The sequence below is a fragment of the Nicotiana tomentosiformis genome, chromosome 2, assembly GCF_000390325.3.
Source record: "Nicotiana tomentosiformis chromosome 2, ASM39032v3, whole genome shotgun sequence".
In the NCBI taxonomy this organism is placed as follows: domain Eukaryota; kingdom Viridiplantae; phylum Streptophyta; class Magnoliopsida; order Solanales; family Solanaceae; genus Nicotiana; species Nicotiana tomentosiformis.
Window position 1 is genome coordinate 154804624 of NC_090813.1, and position 7237 is coordinate 154811860.

Below are 7237 nucleotides of genomic sequence, written 5' to 3' on the forward strand. Positions count from 1 at the left end.
CCCAACCCTATTTCGATATATAGTCGTTGAAGACCATTTGTAAGGTAAAAACCTGATATTTTTAGAGAGAGAGAGTGCCAAAAAGTGATAGAGAAAGTTACTAAGATTACTATCCATCAATTCTTTCTCAAAGTTGGAGAATTCACAAGGAAAAACTCACAAGTTCTTCATCCAAGAGGTAAGGTTCCATGTCCTAGTCTCAATTTCGAATTTGGGGTAGAAGATGGTTAATGAGGGGTGTGATTCTTGGGTGTGAGAGTGTATCTATGCATGCATGTACAATCATGAGTCATGGGAAGGTAGTTGATCTCAAATGGGTAGACCTTGGGTTGTGGGGTGAAGAAATCTACCATAGGAGGACCTTGAAATCATAATACCCACCTAGTGTTTGATAAAATGCTCAAATGAGCTGGAACCATGAAATCCTTCCTAATTTGTGTTCAATCTTGCTATATCTCTAAATAGATCAAAGTTGCTAGGACTTCTGGAACTGTGTAGTGAATTAAGGAAAGCTCAAAGCGAGGTATGTTGGCTAAACTCCTCTTTTAGAATTGAATCCCACAATGGCCTTGTAAGTCCCGTGTTGCTCATTATAAATTGATTATTTGGAATAAGCCTTGTGTCAAAACATATATGCGTTCAATATGTATCCCAAATGTTCTTGTTATGTTGAGTTACTATTTGAGAAGGTGATTTAAGTATGGGTTGTGTGTAATATGTTATGACTTGAAAACGTGATTCCAATGAAAGCTATCATGTTGAATTGTGTAAGAAATCACATGTCCCTAAGACCCTTAATTTCTCAAATGTGTTCTTAAAGTCTTGAATAGAAATGTTTGTTGTTGACGATCCGTGATGATGTTTGAAAGTGAAACAGTAAGTATAGAATATGAAATACGGCCAATGTGCCAACAATGATATTACATTTGGGGCCATTGTGCCAATGAATCAAAGAGGTGAGAACAAGATGTTGAAATGAGTTGTGAATCCTTTTAATAATAAATGCTTTGGGAGTATCGTTTGATCACCGAGGAAGGGTTGGTCAAAATAACCTAACCCCGAAACTACACGTGCCGGTGTAGGAGTAATTGAGGGGTAAATCCCCGTGTTAATGTGATGAGGTTGTTTCCCATTATATAGGATGAGAATGATATGTTGAGATGTTTCCCCTTGAATGGGATGAGATTATTGCTAGCGAGATGTGATGTGATGTCGACCCACACGGCATTGTGGTGAGACATCTTAGCCGGTAGGGCTGAGATCAGATACCATGCTGCGCACATGGTGGTATTGTGAGTGGATGTCTCGGGGTGAGACGGCATAGCCGATCGGGCTGATATCTGACTCCGTGCCAAAACTACGATGGTGTATCGGTGCTAAAGATCTCCCAACTTAAAGTGATTGAAACTTACTTGAAGTTTACCTTTCCTCTAACTTGACACCTTGATGATGTTGAATCTCTTAATGATTTCATGTTTCCTTCTCCATTTACTGTTATTCGTTCTAATGAGAGGGTGTTTAGTTGTACATACTAGTACTATTCTATATTTACTAACATCCCTTTTGCCGGGTGCGCTATATCTTTAATGGATGCAGATGGTTCTGTAGCAGGTGGTGTTGATCAGTGATAGCAACACACCCTCTCCTCAGCTGACTTGGTGAGCCCCACTTCATTTCGGGGTCCTGTATCTCTTGTCCTTTGTACATAGCATTTTGAGGTATAGCCGGGGGCCTTGTTGCCGATACTGTCTTAGCACTCTTTTGTTTCTGTTAGAGGCTCCGTAGACATAGTATGGGTTGTATCTTGTTTTGGGAAAGTTGAACTAAAAATGTTATAATCTTATCATTTGTTCCACTTTAACTATGATTGTATAGTGTTCTATTTTGGAGACTTGCTAATGATGTAACTTATGGAAATAAACCGGTGTTGTACACATGACCTCTTACCGTCTAATTAATGAAATGTATTCTTCTCTTTATTCATGGGTGAGTTGGGTAGATGGCATTGTGTAGGCTTACTCCACCGGGGTAACTCTGTTGAGTGTGCCCCCTCCCCCCCCCCGAGGTCGGGGTGTGACACCTTCTATATGTTATATTGTGTGGGCTGAGTTCTATGAGATGTGAGCCTTTGAGACTTGAGTGGTTGGTGACTGATGTAGGTCATAGAGCCGTGTTGTGAGTTATATTGGATCGGATTGCACACCGCAACAAATTGATATTTGTATCGGGTTGCACGCTGCAATGTTTATATTGATTGATGATTAACGCTTGGGTCGGTATCCACCCTTCTAGAGCCTGATATTATAGTAAGCACATGCACAATGATATATATATATGTGCTTTGATGAGGGGCATTTGTGCCAGGCACCGGTACAGTGCTGAGTGTGGTTGTGTGTGTGATGGTGAGGGGCATTTGTGCTGGCACCGTGAGTGTGCTGAGAGTGAGTGTACTTGATGATTTCACTATGATGTTATTGACATGACATGTATATTTGACATATAGGCAGAAAGATATCATTTTCTCATGCTAGCTGATAAATTAAATGTCTTATCTGTTGTTGGAACTTTGGAAAATCACAGTTTCCTTGATAAACTCACATTTTAGAAATTTCGGTGAAAGATTGGGCTTTGGCTATTATACTTGGAAATCATGTCTAATTTTTTCGTAATTATAAACGAGCTAAACATGATATATTTTGAGTTATTTAATTTTACTGTCTTCATTATATTATGAGTTATTATTGATTATTGGTGTTGGATCCTGACTTTCTTTCGAGCTCGTCACTGCTTTCACCCCAAGATTAGGCTTGTTACTTATTAAGTACATGTGATCAGTTGTACTCATACTACACTATGCATTTTATGTGCAGATCCAGGTACTTCTGGGCATGGTGATTGCTAGAGTTCGCACTGCCACCAGCTTGTGGAGACTACGAGGTAATTGTTTTGTCATTCGCATACCTTGAAGTTCTCTTTCATTTATTTCTGTTATCATTGTTTTATTGTTTAGACAGTTTGTATTGAGGATTTTCCCATGTATTTTGAGATTATGTAGTGCTCATGTACTCGTTGACACCTGATCTTTGGGATGGTTGTAGTTGTGTTATTGTTGATTTTTCTGAGATATTTTATGATATTACCATTGCTGAGGTTATTAAGTTTTGTTATTCGAGTTTATTGTTATTGTAAAATTGTTGGCTTGCCTAGCAAGCAGTGTTAGGCATCGTCACGGCTCTGTTGGGAGTTTGGGTCGTGACGAGAAAACTGCCCGAATAAGTAGGGTCAAATACTTATTGCCAGGGGCGTATGTAGAAGTTTTCGTATGCGGTGTCGACACTTAGAGAAGCAAATAAATGAACAAACATAACAGCGATACTATACTAAAAAAAGACAAATTATATGAATAAATGCAATACAACTATAATACTATAACTTTCCTCAACTAGTTTTCACTTTTTGAAATGTATTCATAAAGCCTCATATAGTACTACATAATTATTTTTATATAAGGCATCACGTAACCACTCAAATTTAAATAAGTTTCAAGGAACTTAAAACAATTCTTTCACTTCGTCCGCCCCTGCTTATTGCTAGGTTGATCACCTAGTGGTTGTTCTTATATCAGTTTTGGTATAATGCTTATGGTGAAAGGTAAAGGATGATTTTTCTTATGGTTAGTCTTAAGGAGTCGAAAATTATATTAATGACTTAATACCATTGAAAAATTTTATATGATTTTTATTAGAGTTATGGATTTATATAAATATTTTAAAAGTTTATATTATGATCTATATTTCATTAGTCTTTTCATTTAAAATGATAAAGAGCAATAATTGATGTAATCGTTCGCCCTTTTATATTGAATGTTTGTTGCATTATTTTTGTAAAGACTTGTCCCAAGAACTTGAGTTAGAGAGATTGTATGACACTTACTGAATATTGTGATAGTTCACTCAGCCCTCGCGAGTCCCTCTCCAGGTGTCACGGCTCGACCTCGGGGAGCACGACCGGCGCTCAACCGAGATATCCCAGTCAGGCAAGCCTACTTGATGCCTCTACCCAACCTTACTCATGAATAGTTTAAGAATCAATGACAAGAGATAGATGTGAGAGGTTAAAATGTAAATTACCAAGTTCCATTACTTGTGGGAACTTCATTAATAATTACCAAAAGATTACAAGTTTATATTAAAAAGTGGAATATCCGACAACTACAATATTTATAGTCTATTTTCCCAAACCAAAACACAACCCACACTATGTCTACGGAGCCTATAAATGAAATAGAAAAGTAGTATAAAAGTGTCAGTGACAAGGCCCTGGTTATACCTCGAAATACAATGTACAAGGATCAAAAGACACAAGGCCCCGAGAGGAAGTGGGGTTCACCAAGTCAGCTGAGAAGAGGGTGTACTACTAGCAATGATCGATGCCGCCTGCTGTGGAACCACCTACATCCATGAAAGATGCAGCGTCCTCGGCAAATGAGACGTTAGTACATATGGAATAGTGCTAGTATATGAAGCTAAATACCCTCTCTTGGAAAAGAATGCCAACATGAGGAGAGAAATATAGAAATAATAAGCATACCACTCATATTTAAATGTCAAGTTAAGACAAAGTAAAACTTCAAGTAAATATTTTAATTTTTGGTTGGGATATCCTTAGTACCGACACACCACCATGCTCATGGCATTGAGACCGATCACTATCCGATTGGCTAAGCCATCTCACCCCAAAGTATGAGGATCGATATAGAAACACAACACCACTATGTGAGCGGCATGGCATCCGATCTCTACCCGATCGGCTAAGCCGTCTCACCACAATGCCTTATGGGTATACATGATCCTTAGTAGATATCAACTCATCCCAATAAAAGGAAATAATCTTAATATAATATAACGGGAACTTGTCACCTCAAACAATCCCTACACCGACACGTGTAGTTTCAGGCTTGGGCATTTATAACCCAGCCTTCCTCGGTGACCTAACGATACTCCCATAAACATTTATCATATAAAAGAATTACAATCGTTTCATAACCTTTCATACTTTCTTTTATTTCATTGGCACTCTTGGCTACACATGTAAATCATCATTGTTCGCACGATGGCCGCATTTCATACTTCATGCTTTGCATTCTTTCATTTGTTAGACATTTAAAGGCACTTATAAAACATCCAGGGAAAATTAGAGCTTCAGCTCATGAATACATAAGGGCTTAGAACACATTGGGAACATTTACAAATAAGAGAATAATAATTTGCAATTGGAACAAGAATCAATTCATAAGTCCTTGGATAAGCTAACCATAGTAGCAGACTGTAATGACAGAGATAAGAGCTTAATCAAACCATAATCGAAGTTTGTGAGAAGTTCGAATAATCCAATTCTACGAAAAGAGTTTAGCCAACATACTTCGTTTGAGCTTTTCTTAAGATTACTACAGCGATTCAAGACTCCTAGCAATTTCAATCTATAGGAAGATGATAAAATTGAATCATAGTTAGAAGGATTCTCATGATATAATTCTCTTGGGAAGTTTATCAAATACCTGCTATGCAAGATCGATTACAAGGCTCTACAATGGTAATCCCTTCTCCCTCACCCAATCTCAACAAGAATCTACCCGTAATAGTTCAACAACACTATATACAACCTCACATTGGGACATGCATGGCCTAACTCCTACTCCACAACTTACTTAGACCCATAACAACTTGCATGAAAGCTTAGGACAAGGACTTACCCGGATAGTTGATGGTCTAGTGAGTGGCTTCCTTGACTCTTCAAGATTGAGCAAGAATGGATTAGTAGGATGGATGGAGCTTCTTCTTCTCTGTCTAAAGCACTCCCCCCCTCTCTAAAACAACTCATTTTTGCCTTAAGAAATAACCCCAATGGCTTTTAAATCAAAATAGGGTTGGGTTATAAAATACACAAAATAGACCCTCCAAACCCAGTCTGCAGTCGTAGAATGCACCACAGAACAGGTCTGTGGTCCGCGAAAGGGTCGCAAAATTGTCCTCCAAAATTGGGCTGGCCTGACCCAATCTGTGGTAGATCTGCGGTCCGCATATCAGATGCATGGCCGCATAATGCATCGCAAAATCTCCCTCCGAAAATTCTCATATTGATTTTACGATGGATGTGCGGCCCGCAAAATGGCTAAGCAGTCGCATATTGGACCGCATAATGACTTTCACCTGGTGTACTTTGCGACGGATCTACGGCCAGCGGAACAGTTCTGCGGTCGCATAATGGACCGCAGAAACGCCATGTTCTACAAATATTTTCATCAACTCCACAATGCATTGCACAACCCAACACATTCGCCTACTTCGACACCATAAAACCTTAAATTTCTTGGTAAAAGTTTACGAGGCCTTACACCAGGGCTCTACCTACTTTATGTATTTAATGATGAGGTATGGTAAATGATGAGCGGACAAGGCTATGATGACTCTCTTTCCGAGGCATATGGTGAGATACTACTTCCTTTTGATGGTAGTTATCATGTTGTTGTTACTTTTTTTAGTCGGAAATTGTCTCAAGTATTTATTTTTTTCTTGTGTCCTCGAAATTTCACAGACAATTGTTATTCTTTTAGGTTATAATCGATAGTTATTCATATGGAATTCATGAAAGAAATACTGTTATTCTTATGTATTTTTAATTATTGAAAAGGTTTGATTTAAAGATTGTGCATAATGCACGATTTTAATTATTTAAAATGATTGTATTTGAAAAAGACTTCTGCATGCAATTATTAGGCATACTAGCTTTAGAGTACGCGTGTACTTCATTGTAACGACCCGGTCGGTAGTTTTACGTATTCCAGCCATGCTCCCCCATTTACTACTTATTTTATGTTTGTTTGTTGTTATTTGACTTGACGGGGTGGTTGGTTTGGTTTCGGGGATGTTTCGGAATGAATTGGGACACTTAGTCCCAAGTTTGGAAGCCTAAGTTGTAAGAGTTGACCGGATGTTGACTTATGTGAAAATGACTCTAGAATAGATTTTTGATGGTTTTGACAGCTTTGTAAGGTGATTTTAGACTTAGGAGTGTGTCCAGATATTTATTTGGAGGACCGTAGGTGATTTTGGTTTGAATTGGCAAAAGTTGAAAAAGTTGAAGTTTTGAGAGTTGACTTTGTGGTTACCGGGCTAGGATTTTTGTTTCGGAAGTTGGAATAGGTCCGTTGTGTCATTGATGACTTATGTGCAAAGTT